Source organism: Rattus norvegicus, chromosome 16 (genome assembly GCF_021556685.1).
Source record: "Rattus norvegicus strain SHRSP/BbbUtx chromosome 16, alternate assembly SHRSP_T2T, whole genome shotgun sequence".
Lineage (NCBI taxonomy): Eukaryota > Metazoa > Chordata > Mammalia > Rodentia > Muridae > Rattus > Rattus norvegicus.
In genome coordinates, this window is record NC_141549.1 from 67,652,694 (window position 1) to 67,675,915 (window position 23,222).

The 23,222-nt window shown below is 37.6% G+C and overlaps 2 protein-coding genes and 1 long non-coding RNA gene across 2 annotated transcripts in view; all 3 read left to right on the forward strand.

Moving 5' to 3' along the window:
• Positions 1 to 23,222, forward strand: part of Erich1 (glutamate-rich 1) — a gene marked incomplete at its 5' end in the record, with an annotated part of 52,793,804 nt that overhangs the window by 36,782,134 nt on the left and 15,988,448 nt on the right.
• The window catches only part of Nrg1 (neuregulin 1), a 1,057,931-nt gene that overhangs the window by 285,060 nt on the left and 749,649 nt on the right, over positions 1 to 23,222 (forward strand).
• Positions 5,196 to 7,916, forward strand: LOC120097372 (uncharacterized). The gene is made up of 2 exons (XR_015640505.1): positions 5,196 to 5,259; positions 7,241 to 7,916. It is a non-coding gene; the product is annotated as an uncharacterized LOC120097372 (long non-coding RNA).

Here is a 23,222-nt window from a genome sequence, read left to right on the forward strand (position 1 = left end):
CCATTATCATTACGACTATGATTTTGGAGACACGGTCTTACTCTGCAACCTCCCTGGTACTGTGTGTACAGGTGCTTGTTAACATGCTGGCTTGCACTGATTACATTTCAATTTCACATTAACCCCTTGAATGTGCATACATTTTGATCATGTTATGAGAATTTGAACTGTGAATGGTTTGAAAAACGGGCACTGTAACTTTGTTACTGTATCTGTAATCAATAAATAAATGAAAAGTATTTTTTTTTCTTTTCTTTTTCCTTATACAGAGTTTGGGACGTAGGAAATCATCAGTGCATACCTGTTAATTTAAATTAATGAACATGGAGGGAATGATTAGAATCTAGTTCTAGAACACACACTGCATTTTTCCTTTCTAGTGGCCTGACTGTACATCAGTGTTAGCCTACCCATGCTTGTATGGAGTCTGGAATCTTGTAAAAGGCTTCGTTGACCTAATTAAGCCATTAATGGTTTTCTATTATGTACCCCTTTTCAAGTTTGTAACTTGTTGAGTCTCTTCGATCTCTCCCTCTCCCTCTCCCTCTCCCTCCTCTCCATCTCCTCCCTCTCCCTCTCCCCCTCCCCCTCCCCCTTCCCCTCTTCCTCCCCCTCCCCCTCCCCCTCCCTCTCCCTCTCCTTCTCCTTCTCTCCCTCTTCATTAGCACACCTACTTGAGTGTGGAGGCTGAAAAGGTTAAAATGTAAATGTAAACCTGTGCCTTCTTAAATCACACAAATCCTTAAGTTTGGGTGAAAAACAAAGGGGATTTCTTTTCTTATCTGCATCATATCTGTTTGCAGTCATATTTGATTGTCTGGGCTTGTTACTATTCAGCACTTTGGGAAATGTTCAGCTCTTTTATATATGGCCGGGACACTGGGGTCACAGCAGTCATCAGTACAAGGGGCTTTCAGCTGTGTGTGGCCATACCCCTGTGACCTGACAGGAACAGTAAATAACTGTTTGATGGTGTAGTTTCTGTGGCAGAGTACTTTGCTAGCACATTCTGTCTCCCTCTTCCCAACTAGTTTGCTTTTGAAAATTAGCAAACAAGACAAAACAGGGTGAACCACTAGCCTGGAGCTCTCATGATCCAGGCTGATGGCTCTCCAGCCTGGGAATTTCAAGTGTATCCCAGCACCCAGATACTTTTAGGTAGGGTCTGGGACTTGAACTCAGGTCCTTAAGCTGAAAAGACCAAGCCATCATTTTAATCCCCATGGGTTCTGTTTGGATGCAGACATGGTCATTCCTCATCCCAGAGAACTGCTCAGCTCTGTAGACATAATAAACCAATGGTTGGGTTATGACCCAAACTTCTACACTAAGTGGTCTCACCTGAAATAGTGTTTGGTTTTTGGCTTTGTTGGGTGAAATCTTTGCTTCTCAGCCTTTATGTGCGGCATATATAACAATGACTTATTTTCAGTGCCATAAATAGGGATGCTAAATAACGATTATCAAAACATTTTAAAAAATGTACCTCTGCATTTGCCTAATCAGAAAAATATGTTCTGCTTTCTAAAGTATGTTCTTGAGAGAAATAAAGCTGTAATATTATTACCGTACCCATGAAGGACATTTGATACTTCTCAAGGGTGTTCAACTATACTGTTAACAGTTTAAATCTGAAATGCTTTACTAATGTCTCATATGGTAGAGGCTTGGTCTGCAGATAGTGGTGCAGGTCGGGTGTCTGGAACTTGGGTAGGTAAGATGTAGCTGAAAAAAGTACAGAATGTCCTTGAGATCTATATCTTGTGCCCTGTTTCTTGGCCCTAGAGAAAATAGATCTATTGTGCCCCCATGTTTCACCTCCTGCCTTACCATGTGCCAGAATGAGAAGGACTAAAAATTATTGACAGAAATACCTGAAACCATGATGTAAACTAAATCCTTCTCTTCTTGATCTGTTTATGACAGGTACCTTGTCACTCTTTTCTCTGTGTGAACTTCAGAGCATCCTTACACATAAGGCACTGAAAACATTTTAGAACTGAATAGATTCAATCTGAGGAATGTTCAGCGAGTGCCAGCTGGCATGTGGTACAGGCTTTGTCCAAACCATTGGGTTGACCTTCCAAGTTCTTCTTCAATAATGCATAAGAATTGCCAGGACACCATTTAAAGATTCAATATTCTTGAAAATAAATCTACCTCACATTCTCCCTTCTTTGGGTAACACTTATGTAGGTAAGGACTTCAAAGTTGTCTCCTTGGTTCAGTGTTATGCCTCTGAGTCAGATTTGGTACTGTTTGGGCAACATCCTTGCTCAAATATACAAATGGTGTGTTATTTCCTCCTGGTAGAGATCTACAGGCAGGGAAAGTGGCAGAGAGTGACTTTTTGTAAACACTGGAAACAGACCTATGGATGAGACAAATGACTGGGAGTGGCTATGGCTGTGAAAATCCTCCTTGAGGTTTTCGTGAGATTGTCTCTGCTCCACACTGCATTGCACATGTGCTGGAAATGCCCTATCAGCAAGATGCCCTTCTTGGAATGCCCTTAGCGCTTGTTCTCAGCAACACTTTTCAGTGCTTCTCTTGCTCGTCGCTTCAAGTCAAACTACTACCGTCACTGCTCCCTGTGCTGTGATTAGATAGACCTGGTTGCATCTGTGGGGTTTTAGAAAAAAAAAATGTGCTGTTCCAATGCAACCCAAAAATCAATTACCTAATTGATTGCAGATTGCGATTGCCTCAAGAAGCTGATCATGATAAAATGAAGGAGACTGGCTTTTTTCAATACGATGTCTAAAAAAAAATTATCTGAAAGAGATAATGCTTAAATTAAGACCAAAAGGACAGAACGATACAGTTAAAAGAACATTCCACACTACAAACACTACAAACCAACCAGCACTAAAACTGAGGGCAGGAAAGGCTCTTTGTCTAATTCCTTCTAGTCAGTAGGGATAGGACACAGCAAAGGAAGGGGGAGAAAGACAAGCTCTATGGAAACAGGTCGGGCCCACATTGCACCTTGAATTGCTCTAATGTGACTGGCTGCCAGAGCATTGAGAGCAAGCAGAGAAAGCAATGGGAGAACATTTCAGAAAGAAAAGAAACAAATAATAATATCTGAAAAGACACAGACAAGACAAGGTTGGAGGTTACTGGGACAATTCAAGGGTTGTTGAAGGAGTGTCAGAAGTTATGTGGCTCAATGGTTGAGTGCTTGCCTGAGGAAGATGAGGTGATGCTCTGGTTTCAATCTTTGTATTACACACACAGATTCTCTCTCTCTCTCACTGACAAACACACACACACACACACACACACACACACACACACACACATGAACACACACATTTTTCAAATTTCTCTTTTATGTTCCACATGTTGGTGAAACTTTCAGTTATATGTTGAATCTTTAAAAATGTGTACATCTCAGACGGGATGTCTGGAGATAGATACTAATTTAAGATAACATATAGAACAAGGAGCCTGGTACAATGAAGACATGAAGGCAAGTGGATAATACATGAGGTGAGGTAGAGAGAGAGATGCCCTGTGGTAGAAATGGAAACTAGGAAGAGGTTCATTGGTAGGAATCATCTCGTGATTGTGGCTCTGTCCCAGGATGCTTTCTTCCTTGACTACTATGGTCCTTTCTCACAGTCTCCTCCACTGTATACGCAGCAACCTAGAGCATCAGTCAGGATGGCATCCCCAGATGCAAATGCACAGGTCTTCCTTCTGGCTTTGGCCAATGGCTGAGTTTAGAGAAATGGTAAAGATGTTTTATTGTGTGCCTATGGTAATGAGACAGAATGATGCCAGAAGAGTTCCTGAGTTGGGCTCAGATTTAGGTCTGGGATAAGAAATTAAGGAAAACTATAATCTGTCCCATCTTGACTTGGAACTATGTGTTAGGGTTTAGAAGTTGATGTCTCACACTGTTTACTACCCCTTTTAAATTAATGCTCTAGTCATCATGTAAACTGACAGGCTTCACTATAATATCTTTGTACATATATATCATTATACTTTGCTCTGAGTAGTCCGATTTTTTAAATGAGGGACAAAGAACTTGGAACTAAGCAGCTGAATCTTAGGTTGAAGTCACACACACCCCAGTTTGAAATTACTCAAATGTGGGCACATTATTCCATATTTTAGATTCTAATTTCTCCATGAGAAAATCATCCCTATGTAATAGCCAACTGTTGTCTTGGTCCCATGCCTTAAAAGGCAGAAGAGGCAAGTGATGAAGGACACTCCACTTTTGCTAACAGGAGTATATTGGGAGAAAACATAGGTGTGGTGATTTGAAGAGGAACCCCCATAGACACATGTGTTTGAATGCTTGTACCATTGGGAGTGGCCCTATTAGGAGGTGTGGCTTTGTTGGAGTGGGTGTGGCCTTGCTGCAGGAAGTATGTCATTGTGGAGGTGGGTTTTGAGATCTCTTATACTCAAGCTATACAAGTATGCCACACAGTCTCCTTCTGTTGCCTTCAGACATAAATGTAGCTGTTTCAGCTCCTTCTCCAGCATCATGTCTGTCTGAATGCTGCCATGTTTTTTCCCATGACTTTAATGGACTAAACCTCTGAAACTGTAAGTCAGTCACAATTAAATGTTTTCCTTCATAAGAATTGCCATGGTCATGTTGTCTCTTTGCAGAAATAAAATCCCAACTAACATAACAGAGTAACATGCACTTGTCTAGAAAAGCACCACAAATCAAATGTGTAATATACTAAGGATTGGTGCCTATTTCCAGTCAGCTTTTAAATTTTAGATGTATCTTCTTACTATTTGGTCCAGATTTGTTTACTCTCTGGAGCTTGGTTGGTGGGTCCATGGGTAGCCAGGAGAGAAGGTGATTATCAGAACTTAGGTGGAGGATAGGATATTAAATGCAGGCTCTGGGGCCAAGAAAACTGTAGAAGGAGCTGCTCCAGTGGTAAAATCCAAGTGCTGCCAGAGGGATGAGAGGAAGCTACAGGCAAAATGGTTGGCTATGCGTCTGAGAGGCTGGACAGAGACTACAGCAGGATGACTTAGAAAAGTCTGCAAAGCTTTTGATATATTCCTTTCTTGGTTTGGAATATGGGTGTCTAGGACAGAGTGGGTCTATTATTCAAGAGGTGCCCTTTGTACAAGAAGACAAGGACAAAGGACCTGATTCCAAATTCTACTGGTCACTATGTAGATCTCTATCCTGCCTCTCGACGTATTATTCCCTCAGAGAGGAAAACACATGTCCATGACTGAGCTGTGCTCCTTAATCCCATCTGCTAGAAGGTTGGCAATTTCTTTTCATTCTTCTATGTGTTAAGCCTCAGAGATATGATGCTGTTATTCTTTTTGTTTTTGTGTATATATGTATTAGGTATGTATGCATATGTAATATGCATTCATGGTTGCTAATGTGCATGCAGTCTTGCCTTGGCATATATATATAAAAGACAGGGGACAACTTCTTATGGTGTTTCTTGACTTCCACTTCGTTTGAGACAGGATCTCTTTATGGTTTGCTGCTATGTATAGGCTAGCTTGTCCACATAAGTCCAGTGATTCTCTTGTCTCTGTCTCCTCTTTGCCATAGGAACACACTGGGTTTGTGGAGATGAGCTACCCTTGTCTGGTTTTTACCTGGGCTCTAGAAGCTCAAACTCAGATGCTCACACGTGTGCAGCGAGCACTGCACCCATCGAGCCACCACCCCACCCTCTCTAACTTTTCCTTTAAATATTAATTCTGGATCCTGTCTCCATCTATAAAATTCACCGTTTTGCTATTGTGTTGCATTGGTAATAGTTACTTACAGCTAGCCAGTGTCTAATGAACACTTTAATGTCAGTTTTCATAAGTAACTTGATCCCCACCTAATATTTAATCTAATATAGATCCTTTGTAAATGAGAACTCGGCTTCATTAGTGGAAGGATTAGCACTGAAGTTTAAAGAGGTTATGTAGTGCTTTCTCATTTTCTGTGGGCAGACGGGAGTAGCTTGCATGTTGCTACCTAGGTTTATTAATTCCAGAAACCTCTGTGCCTGTCTCAAAGGGAAGAGAATCCTCATTGCTTAGGACCAGCACAGCCTTCTTTTATTTTGTCTTTCCAAGGGAGCATGAGCTCTCTGTCCCTGCTGAATTATTGTTTTCTAATAGATGGGCACGGAGGAAAAGGCATTAATTGATCATACCATGTGCTAACTAAATTTCTGTTTTTAAATAGTTTTATTTATTTACATTCCAAATGTTGTCCCCTTCCAGGTCCCCCCCACCCCAACACCAAACCCTGACACTATTACTAAATATATTTCTTTACAAATGTCTTCCTGTGGTCTTTAAAGAGAAAAAAAGCCAAAATGGGCGCCTAAAATCCTTACCATTCTAAAACTTGGTCCTTGGAAATTTTTATAGAGTATATTTTGACAATAATCCCCATCATTCAGACCACTTTATCCAACTTTATATTTTTCCTGTTACATTTGATGCCATCAAGTCTACTTTGCCCATATATTCTGGTTTGTGTGACCTCAACTGAGCTGTGGCTGACCTACCAGAGTTTATACTCTCACAGGAAACTAACTCCAGCCGGATGCCTTTTCTAGCTGAAGAAGGTCCTCGATTCAATGGGACCTGTTCCCTAGAGAGCTCACTCATGCACTGATATATTTCTTTTTTATTGGATATTTTATTTATTTACATTTCAAATGTTATCCCCTTTCCTGGTTTCCCCTCCAGAAACCCCTCATCCCATCCTCCCTCCCCCTGTTTCTATGAGGATGGTCTCCAACCCGCTCCCACATCCCTGACCTGGCATTCCCCTACACTGGGGCATTACGCCTTCCCAGGACCCAGGGCCTCTCCTCCCCTCGATGTCTGACAAGGCCATCCTCTGCTGCATGTGACACTGGAGCCGGGGTTGGGGATTTAGCTCAGTGGTAGAGTGCTTGCCTAGCAAGCGCAAGGCCCTGGGTTCGGTCCCCAGCTCTGAAGAAAACAAAACAAACAAACAAACAAACAAACAAAAAGACACTGGAGCCATGGGTCGCCCCATGTGTACGTTTCGGTTGGTGGTTTAGTCCCTGAGAGCTCTGGAGGGTCTGGTTAGGTGCAGTGTATAGCACTGATATAGTTCTATAGAGAACTCTTGAATGATCCTTTTGGCTATAAATAATTCACCCATAACATGTAAAGTTCATCATTTTTCTGCACTCATATACCACGTATTCTCTTTGCTTTCATAATTTTTGTTCTTTAATATCCTTGGCAGTTTCATCAGTTCCAATGAAGAATACTTAAACTCCCAAATGAAGAAAAGGTCTGAACAATCGTTTGGGGCTGCCTGTTGCCCGTTTCAAGGATGAGGGCAGCATCGATGCTGTGCTTTGGAGCTCCTGGCTGTGTCAGCCTACGTGAGCTGTCACAGCTGAGCTGCGGTTTGGCTTTCAGTACAGACTACGTAAACTGAGGACTCACTGTGGGTGCAGTGGTAAATCTGGGGAGGACTGTTGTTGCTTGTTTTATTTTTCTGCCTATGGTGACTTTTTTTAAAAAAGTGAAAGCATTGTTTTTTTTTTTAATTTTTGAGATTATGATATACTTACAACATTTCGTCCGCCCTCGCCCCCGGCCCCAAGCCTACCAGATACTCAAACTCTACTTCAAATCCCAGGCCTCTTTTTTCACACATTGTTATTATACACATTTATGTATATCATTATACATATATATTCCCAAATGTAACCTGTTTCATCTGCAAAAATGTCACTTAAATGTGTGCTTCACGGATGACCATTTGGCACAGGAAAAACTTGAGAATTTGAGATAAAAGGATGTCTTAAGGGTTTTCGGGGTGTTTGAAGTCATGAATATATGTTTATAAAAGTACAAACAGAAATACAATGACTTATTCAGAAATAAAACAGTTTGTGCTATCTAGAGATTTATCCTTTTATCATGTGATGTGATTTTTTAGGATCTTGATGCTTTTATCATTATTTTTATCAAGTGTTGAAATGACAATATTATGTTTTCAGTGGTGCACAAACATCTGAGAGCTTTGCTTCTTTTCTCAGTTTGCTTGCCTAAAACCTGGATGAATTCCTGTGGTCAGAATGTAGTGTAATTAAATGTATTAAATCGTCTGTCTGATATTTTCTTTTGGGCATTATTTTATCCCTTTATAACATCATAAGCATTATTAAAATTTACCACAATTCATAGTTATTTTTTTTACTAATCATTGATTACCTTAATAGATTTTTAAAATTTCAAATCATTAATTTTATGCCAAATGTTCCTTTTATGAAGTATCTTAAACTCACCCAGAAATTGGAAGTATGAGATATTTTAAATCATTGCGAATTCTGTCATTCATCTTGGGACCAGTAACTCAGAAACTCTGTTTTTAGTTAATTTTAATTAAAAACATTTCTACTCAGAATACTGCTTAATGCCAGATAATTGCTAACATTGAACATAGTTATTTTTGCTAAGGGCAAAGAGCTAAAACCATAAATTGTGATGGCAGACACATGGTTCACTGACAAAACTATATAAAATATTGTTTATGTCACTTCTGATTCATTCATTTCTACTGTAACTCCTGGGGGAACCTTGTGCAAGTTACAGTTTCTAAAACATCCCTTATCACATTGGGTTCTGGCAACTCAGCACTTGCTTACTGACCAGATTATTGCTCTGAAACAAGGAACAGAAAGAAACAGAGTTATGTGTCAGCTGCACTTTGGATAGTCGGTGTCAGTACAGTTTCGGGGGACCTAAATATTTAATAGCCATGAGACCATCTGGCTCGAATTGGATAGCTCACAATTTTACAACTGCAATATTGCAGGGTAGGTATGAAAAGTACACAGAACTCATCTTTATAAATACGCGCCCACTTTATGTGCTTGACAACCTTGTAGATTCATGATCTACAGAAGCTGTTCATATGAGATGGAATCAATAGAGAATCTTTCGCTGCTGAGCAGGTTATCAGAGATGACAGCATTTCCGGTGTCCCTGATTTCAAAATATATATTATGCACAATGTTTCTAAGGCTGCAGGTTTTTGTCGTGTCTCAGTAGCCCTTTATTTTAGAAAATAATAGTCATCTCAGGAACACATTAAAATGTGAAGACATTTTTAAGTAAACATTTTATAAATAAATGGATTTCACTACCGAGCTTCTTTTCCACTTAATTCCAGACCATTTCTTGAAGTGACCAGGGAGACAGGAATACATTGACTCTGCATTCTCTTCTATTAACTTTCTTATCCCTCAGGTAGACAATGAACAAGGAGATAGGAGGAAACTGTAAAGTAGATAAGCTATTTTCATTCAAATGATGCTTTCATTGAAAATTGCACAAAGGGTCTAGTTTATTTTAGTTGGTTTGAATCTTTTTCCCTCTAAATATTTGTTATACCGTTTGAAGAATAAAGCACTTTGGTCATAGTTCCTCTATTCCCCTCTCTTATACTCTTTAACAGTATAAAAGAAAGAAAAATATTCTCATTTACATACATTTTAAATGTATCAAAATAGTGGTACATTAATTATCTTTAGGAGAGATTTTTAAGTCTGGTTGACTGCGCGCATTTTGATAGTTATAATTTACATATTTATTTCTAGGAACTCTTGATCCAAATAGATTTTAAGGAAGCAGCTTTAAATATGATAGGTTCCAAACCTATCTGGTTAACAACATCAAAATATTTTAAGCCGAGGATAACATAGAGCTAACCAGACCCAGCACCTTTGCCCACAATGCTATGAAAACAACATTCAGTGACCTACAATGGTGAGTGCCCCATAGTACAAACACCCTGCTACTTACCTCCAGGTTAGGTAAATAAAAAAGCATGTTCCTGCTTTCAAAGAACATGGTGCACAAAGAAGACACTAGATTAATAAAGGAATCCATGAAATATAAGGGAAATATGGGTGGTACAGTTCTCTAAGTGGCACTGCACAAATCACATGATAGAGAAAATAAAAAAAAAGGTCACATCTAATTTGAAATAACTGTTTTGTGAATGAATATAAGACCCACGAATAAGAGCACATGGTTATATAAAAGTATATTGGTTGTTACGTATTTTTATATAAGTACAATATAAAAAGTCAAGTGCAGAAACTGTACACTCCTTTACCACAGCCCTAGTTAGAACGGACAAAACCGTATTTTTGCTTACTTAGTTTTCATTTGTACTAACTAGATCTTTATAAAGGGTAAAGCTATATTTTTCTCTATCCCATAAAGTATAAAAGGAAGAATCACCATCAATTATTTTTACAAAGCCAGTGTTGCATTTGCCTCAAAGCTACATAAAGATAAATCAAACTGTTTTAGACTAATGTCCTTATTAAACATAGATATAAAAATTCACATAAAATATCTGCAAACTGGTCACAAGAACACACCAGAAAGACCATTTACTATGAACAAATTCACTCTGTTGCAGATATGCTGGGCTACCTCCATATATGCAAATCAGCAAATATTATTATGGTCAAAATATATCAATGGAGTACAAGTCAGAAATTACATGGTCATTTCAGTAGATGGATAAAAGCCACCCTTGAGAAAATACGATGTCATTTTATAATAAAAATCACAAAGGGACTGGGGATAGGAGAAAAATACTTAAACATAATAAACATTACGTATTACAAATATATACCCAACATTGTGCTAAATGCAAGAAAACTAAAGGCATTTCTGCTAAGACCAAGAACAAGACGAGGATGTTCATTCTCTTCATTTCTAGTCACTGTAATGCTTAAAGTAAGACAGAAGAAGAAATATATAATTGATGCTATAGGAGAGGAAGAGAGCATCCTTATTTACAACTGGTAGGACTCAGTCTGTAAGTGACCCTGAATACTCTACCAGAGCACTTGGTTAAATTTTAATTTTACCTTAACCAAAGTGGCAGTTTACAATATGAACAAACACAACAAATCAATAGCCTGTCTATAAAAACACACTGAGGAAGAAAACAGAGAAGCAATCCCAGACCCAATAGTCCCCGAAACAAACAGACAAAGCCATGTGGAATAAACCTCAGCAAGGAAGCAAAAGTTCTCTACAAAAGAAATGTGGAATAATAAACAAGTAAACTATAGAAAGCACTAGGAAATTAGAAAGCTCCCGTGGTTTTTGTTTGGAATAACTCATGTCCTGAATATGGCTATACTAGAGACTGAATGCAATTCCTATTAAAATTCCAGTGTCATTCTTTGAAGAGACAGAACATTGAACTTTCGAATTTGATGGAATTTTAATTGAATGGAACCAGAAAGAACAAGGATAGAAAAAAAAACATCCCTAAACAAAGTGAATATGACTATGACGGGTTTGATATCAAATTATACTACAGAGCTATAATAACAGAACGGCATGGCGATGGCATAAACAGATACTGGCTCAATACAGTACAGACGCAAGATGCAGATCTAGTCACACGAGGTTGCAGTTATCTGTTTTATTTATAAAAATGTCAGCAGTACACAGCAGAAGAGTATCTTCAAAGAATGGAGTCAGACAAACTGGATATTCATAGGTAGAAGAAAGAATTACTAGACACTATCTCTCCCCAGGAGCTGTAACTCAAGCTGAACTGTGAACGTGGTTAACATTGTATCCTATGTCATCTTTTTTTCCCCCTTCTCCTGTTTATTTTCGTTTGTTTTATTTATAGTCTAAAACGATCAGATTCAAGTTGGTTAATTTTAGCTATGTAACAACCTGACAAGATGGAGGAAGACGGCCTCTAAAGGGATTGTGCCTATGGTTTGATTCACTTAGAAATTTTATTTTCTTACAACTTAAGTGTAATAAAATGTGTTTTTTTCATGTAAAAAAGAGAACATTTTGACAATCGAATGTTTGAGGAACATTGTGGGGGTGACGTTGGCTTTCAGCAATGAAAAATGTATCTCACTTGATGGGCTGTTTTAATTTTATTTTTGCTTAGTATAGATTAGACTTTCCTCTTTACAGTGATGGTATTTCAAAGTATTGTCACTTGGTTGCGCTTATATTGTGCTTTTCATTAAACAAATATAATGCATGCACATGGTCTAATAAAGGATGAAAATGATTTAGATTCGAATGTTTTTATTACAGAAGTTCTTTTACAACTATAAATATTCATTATTAATGCATTACACTATCTTATTCAATCTTGTCCAAATCCCAAACACCTGGAATTATCTGGCATTGTTATGCTGTCACGAATTGAGATGTGGCTTTGATATAACTGTCTTTTTTTTCTCTCCTGAGAACCCTAAATGGTTCTCAAGACTTGCCTCCTTGGAAGTTGAGCATTACCATGAAATGATCCCAGATGTCAGATCAGATCAGAGAATCCTGGGTTCAAATCCAGGCTCTACTACTCACCATGTTTGTGATCTCAAGCAGTGCTTTCCTGGTTTTTCCTCTGCAGAACAATGAACCTTATATACCTCATTTATGAGGATATTATCAGATAATACAGATAAAATGAGCACAAAAATCAATAACTGGAAACTTAAATGTTATCTACCTGGATACGTGTAAAAAAAAGTCTCAAATTATCCTTTTGATCCTATTTCAAAATCCCCATCAATTTCCCTTACATAGTAACAGTAGGTGACATGTTGGTTTAGATAGCCGATAAGAAATCCAATGGTGTGGAAATTTTCTTGTACAAAACCACCACATGTAGTACCTCCCCACTGACATATGCGATGTTTCCTAACTACCCATTACTAAATCGTGGATTTCTACCATTTATGAAATATATCACTTGTAGAAATATGGAGATACACCTAATTTAAGTGTGACACTCCTATTTCCTGGAAGTCATTAGAATATTATGGGTAACAAATCAAATCTCTCCAGCTTACAATGCCTGTCAACGGGGCCACATGACGAGCAGCTGGGCTCTGAACTCCACTGTCTTAGCAATTGGTGCCCTTTTATTGAAGTATTCCAGCTGACTTAAAGCCAGCTTAGAAGACCCCCAAGAGTTCTTTGTCATGATAAAACACAGGCAGTATGGTTAAAATGTCAAGACATAACGATTGCTTGCATATATCCACTTATAAATGCAAACACACACACACACACACACACACACACAAACACACACACACACATCACATCACAATTTGGCAATAGAAGACAATGCCAGATAAGACTCTGACATCATATCCAAGCCTTTCTTGTGACCTCTATTTGGGTCATATGACTGATTTCTGCAGAATTTAGAAGTAATTGTATGAACAAAACGACCCTCTCTTAAACTTAAGCTACAGCATCGATCATTAGTGTATTTCACATGCTGTGAAAACTATATTTGGCATCATCAACAGCTGCTCGCATGGATTGTTCGGCACTAAAATATGATTGGTGAACACTCAGGATTTTATTTCGTGGTATTACTCGCAATTATGGGGATGTTGACAGATTGGTCTCCATCGCACTTAGCCTCAAAGAAATAAACAGGTCTGTAATATTCACATTCCCTCTCTACGATTTTTTTCTTGATTTTTTTCAATCGTTTTATTGTATCAAGGAAAATAATTTTCTCTTTTAGTTGATTTTGCCCTGAATGCAAATTGGTATCATTTGCACGAACCTAAGTTATTCTAATAGTCATGTTTTAGGATATTGCTACTAAATCGTTGTCCCTGGAAGTTCACTGATGTCGTGAGAGAGTGCTATGATAGCTTTTTGACTCTGGCAAAATAAGGATAAGAGTTTATCACCAAAATTACCACCTGTGGGGCTTTGTCGTGGTGGCTATGGTTTTCAGTGAGCAGAGGCAATGGAGTTAGCTGTGATGGCTTCAGGAAAGCATAAAGGACCCTGGTAAGACATGAGCAGGGTAGAGTAATATAGGTAGGGTAAGATGTGAGCAGGGTAGAGTAATATAGGTAGGGTAAGACGTGAGCAGGGTATGAGTCAAATATGTTACCAAGGGATGAATGAACAGGAAGAAAAGAGGGAACATACAACCCTGTTCCTCAGGCTCAGGGACTATTGCAGAAGGGAGGCATACTGATTTTAAGAGCCAGAGGGTCAGAGATTTTGTGCGAGATTTTCTTAGAAACGTCAGAAGCTACACCCACTTATTCTCATCAACATGGCTGCCCAAATGTGCTAATTTTTTTAAATGTGTACACCTACTTAAATAAGTGTTTGTGTATAAGGTTTTAGACTACATGGATGAGAAATTCTTTGTAATGTTGGGGTAAAACGTTTATTATATGTACATAAAGTTCAATACTAATTCCTTTTCTCTTTCCTTTTCCTTTTTCCTTAAAAGAGCTTGCTTACTACAATTTCTTCCTTTAAACATTGAAAAGAATTCTCAGAGAGTTCATCTTAGCGTGAGTTTCCATTCTGAAAGTAGCTTTAATTCCTAGTCTTGACCATGAAAAGATTTAGAACTTTTCCGATTTTACATCCAACTCCTGTTTGTTTTAAGTTGCAGTCTTTTGAGAAATTGTTTGGCTGCTCCTCCAAGTTTATTTATTTAGAACTCCATTTCTTATCTACTTGATATGTTCAGGACATCTGCTAATGCTGCTTTTGTGTTCCCACCTGATAGTCAGAATGTGAGTCATAATATCTTTTTCATAATCTGACTTGCTTACTTGTAGCAGTGTTTGAAATTGTGTGATTCTTTTCAAGAACACTAGACACTAGGGGTTTTGCTTGGTAGAATCAGATGTCCTGTTGGGAAGTTGTTTCCCCTGCTGTATGGTGACATTGTTTAAATCACTCTTATATATGTATATATTTTTGGAAACTTCTATAGTAGTACATTTCCATATGGCTTGTAAAAGGGCCATTAGTGTTTGTTGCCCCTCTCCATATTTCTTCTTTTACCCTACCCTCTGACCCTTCTCATTTTATTTTCCCCTTTATTTCCTTACAATATTTTACTATATTTCTCCTTTTACAGAAGATCCCCTTTTTCTCCTGGGGCCTAAATAGCTACGTAACCTCTGGTTATTTAGATGGAGGCGCACTGATACAAAAGGAAACATTCATGTATTGCTATTTCAGTTATAGTCTATAATGTTTTAAGCTATGCAATTAGATCATTGATTTTTTTGGTCAACTTTCTGATTTTCAAACACATACATTGAAGGCTATAAGTATCTCTAATCAGAAATTTAGTTATTTTTACGGTTTTTTTTTTTCGGAGCTGGGGACGGAACCCAGGGCCTTTACGGGTTTTTATATAGTTAATTTTCATTCTCATCTTTTCCTAAATTAAAATTATTTTAACAGGTTTTGCTTAGTATCTAGATACATTTCTGCTTTTGAGTTCTAGCTTAGTTCCACAACCATCAGAGCACATATATGTTAGAACTGTGGTGATTTAAGAATGAGAGTTGTTTTATTAGTTATGTGGTCTAATTTGATAAACATTTAATAAGTATTTTAAGTATCATATATTTCACATATTTTAAATGCAGTACCTTATGAATGCTAAGTAAAAAAGCTTATCAAATAGGCTAAATATTTTGCATCCTTACTGATTTTATTTTGTCCTTAATGTGCTGGCAATTGGGAAAGTTACATTAAAATAGCTATCACTGATTACAAAGTTGTCTTCTTAAAAAAACTGATATGTTGAAGATATATAAGCATCGAACACATGTCTTTCTGATGACATGACCTTCTTGTCATTTTAAACTGCCCTTGTTTCTATTGACTAATGTGTTACAGCCCAGTTTATTACTACCAGAGTAATAATTAACTTTTAAAACTGTATTAGTTGCTCCATTCTAAATCTGATATACATTTTGTATGCAAGCTATTTATTTTACTAGCTTTGGGTAGAGTTTCTTGATTTTTAGTATACATTTTTTTGTCTAACATGAAAATACATGCTCTGTATGAATGTAAGCATTTCTTGTATCTCAATCTCATTCTCTCTCTTGCTCTCTTACTCTCTCTGTCTTTCTTACTCTCTCTCCCTTTCTCTCCCTTTGGGAAATCAAATCATATGTGTGTCCTTTTCTTGTTTCTTTTTATTTCTTCTGAGCATATTTATATATGTATTTTTGTATATATGCATTTGTAAGCATATGTATATATGTATTCTTGTAACTTACCTTCTTCTTCACTGTCTTTATTTTGTGTTGGTTTTGCTCTATGCTAAGTTTTAAGTTCAATTGTTTTACTTTAAGTACCAAAATGCTCATTCTCTTAATCATTCCTGAATTAAAATTATCTGGTTAAAATCTAGTTATCTCCTTTATTACACAAATTAATGAGATATTTATTTTAAAACCTGTACCAGTTGATAAACTATCCATCAAGTCCATTTCTATCATTTCTGGGTTTTGGTCATTTAATTGTCTGCTTTTGTATGCCTGGAAGTTTTGAATTTGGCATTGTTTATGAAAGTTTGACAGGATCATGTCCTGCCTGATGTCTTGCCCGAGAGAGAATTGCCTTTTTTTCTTGGAGAAAAATGAAGTAGGGATAGATCGGCTTCGTCCAACAAGGAATGGGCGTGGTCTACTTACATGTCAATCATCATGAGAGGTTTCTATTTGCATTTTTCCCTAGATATCTAGGTTTCAGCTTACAAGTCTCAGATGAAATGATGGTCCCTTTCTCTTTAGGGATACCTCTGGTGGTTGAAATGAGAAATGTTCCCCATATGTTAGGATATTTAAACACACGGTCCCCACTTGTTGACCGTTGTTTGAAGAGGTTTAGGATGTGTGGACTTGTTGGAGGAAACATGTCCTCGGGAATGAGCTCAGAGAGTTTAAAGCTTTGCTCTACATCCAGTCTGTTCTTTCTGCTTCACGCTTGAGGAAAAGGCTGTGAGCTCTCAGAGTCCTGAGCTCCGTGCTGAGTCTTCTGTGTCCCCTCGTGCTCTCACGCTTCCCTCCCTCAGCCCTTCTCAGTCAGGAGCTCAGGTAAAGCCTTCTCTTTATTAGTTGTGTTGGCTGTGGTGTTTTTTCACAGCAACAGAAAAGTAACTATCAAGTACCCAAAGTCTAGTTTTTGTTCTCTAGGCCCCGCAGCATGGATGGCAGCTGTGAGCACCGTTTTCTTTTCAAGCTTTCTGCTATGAACTGCTTATGAATAGGTAACAGCCTCCAGTGAAATGTGTCTTCTCCCTGGATCTCAGTGTGCTCCGTCAAATTGCTCCTGCCTAAATCATCCTCCAGTGCGTTCAGACAACATTTCCTTGCTACATTTATAGTTGTTGTTCTTGTATTAATATACCATAAGCTACTTTGTGATAGCTGGAGGCAGAAATCCTGCCACTAAAGGATATTAAACATAGCGATGATATGATCTGATTTGCATTTTAGAAAGATTTCCCTGAACATCAATTTTCTCATCTGCACAATGAAAGATTGAAGTAGAAACCGTTCTCTAAGGCCCATTCATCTCCAATATTCTGAAACTCATGGGAGCAGTGACAGTATGTCACACTACCATTTTAAAGTGGAAAAACCCACTGGCTTCTGAGTATTAATCACTTAAAGCTGCAAAACACTAGAACTAGAGGAAAATGACCAAGAAGACTATTCTTGTCTCTGGTGTCTTCTTTATGTTAATTCCGGACTTCTAGGAACATTATCTCTTTCCCAATCTGGTTATTCGGGAGCTGGGCTTATATTACCCATATTCCAAACAGTCTCTCCTTTGGGGGCTGTATTCCAGTTTCATATCTTCATCTATAATGAAGATATTATGGAATTAGATTCCACCCTCTTCACTTGCTTTTTACTTCCCTACATGTTCAAAATTCTAAGTTAACGAAGGTCATCATTTTATTAAGCAAGTTATATCTACGTGATAACATTTCTACCTAAAGGTGTGTATGTATGTGTTTGTGTGTGTATGATAATAATTAAAGACAAGTTCATGATTTTGGAAGGGGGAGGAGACGCAGAAGGAGTTAGAGTCAGGAAGGGTTAAGAGGGACCGAGATGCAGTGTTCATGAATGAAGAGCTAAAAATAAAAATCAAGCAGAAAATATACCATGGAAGTAGTTAATGGAATTTGGTTGTATATAAGGAAAAATGCATTTAGGGTTTAATAAAGAGAGATATCTATGTAGGAATCCATTCGCAGCAATTGTTAAAGAATCAATTACTAATGTAAATACTTAAGTTTGGTCCTGAGCTTGAGATAAGCAGAGGTAGATTGTAGGCAGCTGGGGTCCTCGGGAGATGACACAGTAATAAGCCACACAGCAGAAATCTATCTATTGTATTCTTTAGTTAAGACAGAGCTAAGATTTGTCTTCATCTCAGGGGTTGTCTTTTCAATTGAGAAGTTTTTATTCATTCTAATGTAATAGCATATTATATTAGAAAGCCAAGAAAATGATACATGGTTTCATCTGTAAGTGGCTAGGAAATTTATAAATTCATTTTGTTTTTCTTGTGTTTTCTATATGGCTAGATCTTATTCACAGATCTTTTAAAAAATACTCTTTAAAAATGTTTATATAATGTACATACATTTTGTCCTATTGTTATCAGAACAAGCGTCATTTTCATACTGTGTGTATATTGCATGAAATATACTACTCTACAGATTATATTTATATACTCCATTTTCCATGGCACTTGTTCTTTGAGGCATTTATTTAACTGTTGCCTTATCATTAGATTTATTTTGAATTATAAATAATATTCTGAGCAGAAAATATTTTCAACGAAAATTGCTATAAATTGCTGAAAGAAGACATTTAACTTCCTGTTACCTCATCACTGCCTTCGATAAGGTACTTCATTTTTTCTTTGATACATTTCGTCCTTTTCTTTCTTATTTCTAAAGTCTAGTAGACATGCATCGCATTAAACATTCATCATCCCTTCACCATTCACCCTTGTTGAGCTTACTATTTATTGGCTTGACAAGTCTTGTAAAATAGTCGTCTCCTAAGATGTACAACTCCTTTGACCCGGCTATAAATAACCATTGTTTACATCATCCCTGCAAAGCATCCCTCCAGGATCAGTTCTTCTCATGTTCTGGAGTCAAGATGGGTTCAGTGTTCGGTAGTGAAGGACGAATTGCTGTCCAGGTCAGTAAGATGGATCTGTACACTCAGAAATTGATTAGTGAGTTCAAATGGAGTTTTCTGGCCAGGAGATGCCTGTGATCAAGACTCTTTTGAACACAACTAGTGTTGTGAGGTTTCTAGTGTATATCACAAAAAAGGAGTGTCATTACCACCCCAAAAGTGGCTACAGTTATGTTGTGAATGGATGGGAAAACAAGCAAAGATTATAACTTTTTCATTTGTTGAGTGAAAGTTTAAAAGATCATTTAAGGTGGATTTAAGGTGGCATTAGAAAAACTCCTCTGAATTTAATACCTATGTACCTTAAAGGGGCCCAGCAAATGTGGGAAATATTGCCTTGCCAGAAACTAGGAGATAATTTGACATTAACTAGAATTCCAGGCGCAGTGTGTTCATTTGTCACAACAACCCCCATGCTTCTAAATGTCCATGGCTTTTTCCTTTTCCCACCTCCATTAACTACTTTTGGTAATTGTATTGCTCTCTCTTTCTTGACAGCATTACCATCAAATTGGAAAGAGCCTTAGCGTCTGGACATAGTAGATGTTAGTTAAACAGTTAGTATCATGCTGACATTTGAAAACAGAACAACTTAGAAGTTGGTAATCTGTTTTGGAGCCAACATTCCTTGTGAACTCTTACAATTACTTCAACTTTCCTGAAATGTATGTTTTCTTAAGAGGGAAGTTAGGATACAGGGCTTTTCCTGGGATGTCTTTCTGGCTAATTTTATAGAATTTCAACATGGAGCAAGAGTAATTTGTGTCAATTGTGCTTTCCCAAATGCTCTTCTGTTTGGATGCTCTATCTGAATATTAGATTGCTTCTCCAGATGTTACAGGCTCATGTTTCCTTCTGCTACATTTGATTGTTGATCCCTCCCTATGTTCCTCGGGATTTCTATTATCTCTCTGACTTCGGCAAAGTTTTTTTATAAATGTTCGGTGTTTCAGAGTTTGGATTCAGTTCAGAAAGATGATATTTCCAAAGGACTTTTGTTCATTCAGTTCTTCCCTTGAGAATGTTGAAAACAGTTATCTTTTTCTCCTGCTTTTGTAGGGTGAGGGTGCCATTGTTGTTTTTTTCTCTCTCTCTTAATATATTGGGGATATTGACCTCTTCCCTAAACCTTAGGTCAAAGGAGAAGTGGTGGTTGTTTTTGATTGGATGATTGTGTCCATATGTTTTGCTTCTGGAGGGATCTTGTTAAAGGAAGAGTGACTATCCGATACTCCTAAGGTCATTTTAGAAAATGGCTTTATAAAACATGATAACATAGGATTTGATGGCAGATAGATCATGCTTTGTGCTTTAGTTCAACACTTAACTCTCTGTGTGACTTCAGGCAAACTGTTTAATGTACCAGGGCATCAGTGTGTTAATTTTTTGAAAGTGTTGTGATTAGTATTATCAGTATAGCAAAGAAATGCCTTGCTACCTATGAAAACCACGTAACTAATAAGTTCCCCAAGGTGTTTAGCCTGGTTTCTGAGACATACATTTCATAAATAATATCTGAAAAAGTAAAGGCTTAAAAAAACAGAATGTAATATTGCAGCTTCCTTTAGAAAATATAACTTCTTTTCTGTTTAAGGTTTATTGCTGCTTTATTTAAAACATTTTATATTTTGAAATTAAATTATGAATATACCAATAACCCCTTCCCCTTTCCTCTCTCCACCACGTTCCTGTAAAATCTCTTGCTCTCTCTCAAATTTACACACACACAGGCACATATGCACACAAATACATATATTCCTAAATATATAAATATAACCGGCTCCTTCTGTGTAATGGCACTTGTATGTATATGAGTATGTAATAGTGGGATGCATATTGCGGTGGTAACCAATTAGCTGTCTAATTGGACTTAAGGCTGACTCAACAACAGAGAGATCAGATCGTGGCCAACTACCTGGGGCTAGTGAGGCCATGGACTTTGGAGGAGAATCTACTATAACCACCTTATTAAACCAGAGCAATTCCTAACTGCATTTTCATTTTTCAGAGTTTTAAATGATTCACTATAGAAAGTCACAGTTGGAGGTAAGGTGGGCTCTGCCCTCTATCTTAGATTCCAGGGGCTGCTCAAAGACTTGAATGTGAAGGTGACCTGACTTCTACCATTTGCTCAATTGCTCTTATAGGTATTTTGTTCCTGATTTTGAGTTTCGTTTCCTGTGTTTTTGTATTGGAGAGGGAGAAGAGAATGAAGCTGGGTGGGTCTGCAGGTGGGGACAATATGGCAGGTATTTGGGGAGGGAGGAAAATAGATAAAACACATTGTATACATTTTGTAAGGAAAAGAAAAATCTTAGGTTCTCACCATGATTAATTAATTGCACTCCATGAGTCTGGACATTAGTTATCCCATGTAACAGAGCACCACCGAAAAGAAGGTCCTGAAATCCAGGAGACAACTCACCAGAGCTACCATTTCTGTTATCACTAGGAGAGCATCGGCAGTCAGTTCATTAGAATAGTCAGTCACAGCAACACACCTGCAGCTCGGTGTGCCCTGGAGCTGAGCAGAAACTTGGCATTGAAAGTGTGTGCCTCTATTTCCCCCACCGTTCTTGCACACCTTAAGGAAATATTCAGGCTGTCCTTTTTTGTGTTTATCGAAGCTTAATTTTACAATGCATGCAGCCAATCAGGTTCCTGGGCTTCAGGTCAATTATAACTTGTGACTAGAGCTGGACTATTTTTATCACGAATAGTTTCGACCTCAGATCCTCTTAGTATTCCTCTTAAAGCATGTATTACATGAGAAAAACACACATGCAGAAATTTCAGCCAGAGCCTATGCATTTATAGCATTAGTTACCTGAAAATGCTGTCAAAATAAAAAGCAAGACTTTTGAGTGATAAAAGTGGTCAAGCCAAGGAGTTGGTTGAATCACCCTGTTTTCCTTCCAGATCATCTTGCCTAGGGATTCCTGTCTTGGTGCGTTTCTCTGAAAAGATGCTTTAAGAAAATATTTCGGAGTGACATTTATTAGTTTTGAACTCTTTCTGATCCTAACTTGAAAAGGGCATTTTCTATGGGATGTTGTGTTTTACTCCCCTAAAAGTCCCATTTTTTTTCACATTAAAGAGTACATTCAGATAAAACAAACTCTGTGGATTTACATGGGCAGGATCACACTGGACTTTCATTGCAGAGCCACTGCATTTATCTGAGAATGCGAAGGCTGAATTCTCTTTGCTTTGAAGTAGCCTGGGGTAGGGTGTGTTTGTGTAACTCCGAAGCATTTGTTTCAGTACGTGATGATATTCCAAGACCGGAAAGTTCCAGAAACAACGACTTTAATGCAAAATAGAGCCTCACATGTAAATTTGCTGCTTGAATTTTGCATCTCTTTTTAATTCACAGAAATCATTGTGCTGTTTGGAAAATGACTTATATTTTGCACGAAATGTTATGCCATTAGAAAATTCTATTAGCTAGCAAGTATTAGCTGAAGGAGTATTAGTATAAGGAGATTTGTTTTCTAAGACAGCTCAAGGGTTTGACTTCTTGTTTGTATCAATCTTTGTATGTTAGAAAGTAGTAGTTAACGTTTACAAAGATTTTATAATAATCTTCTATATTAATTTGTTAAATCACAACAGTAGCCCACTGATATCTTACAAACAATCAAATTTAAAAAAAAAAAACATATTCTCTTAGAAATAGTTACCAGAAGAGTCGTTACTTAGCAAAGGCCAGAGAGAGTGGAAGGAAAGGGAAGCTGAGGAGAGATTAGTCGGTGGATAAAATTAGGAAGAATAAATTCATATGTTCTCTTATGCAGTACAATGGCCAGGTTTTAGCTCCTTTTAAGTGATTATTGGATTTTAAAAGGTTTCCCTCCTATACTAGGGTGCTGTATGCATGCCTGAGGTGATGGGCATTCTAACTCCCCTGACTTAATCATTGTATGGTATGTTCATGTAGCAGAGTGGCAGACTTCCTATATATAGTTATGTGACAATTTCCATAACTATCCCGCCTAAGATAATAGAACATATACAGATAGAGATGGTGCCCACTGTCTCAGATCACAAAGACAGAATATGCAATAACTGATTCAATGCACAGCCATGCCATTTCAGTATTTTTAAAAGTACCTTAGTAATATTTTTTATTCCTTGAAGTAATGTGTCTTGATTATAACCACTCTTTACTCC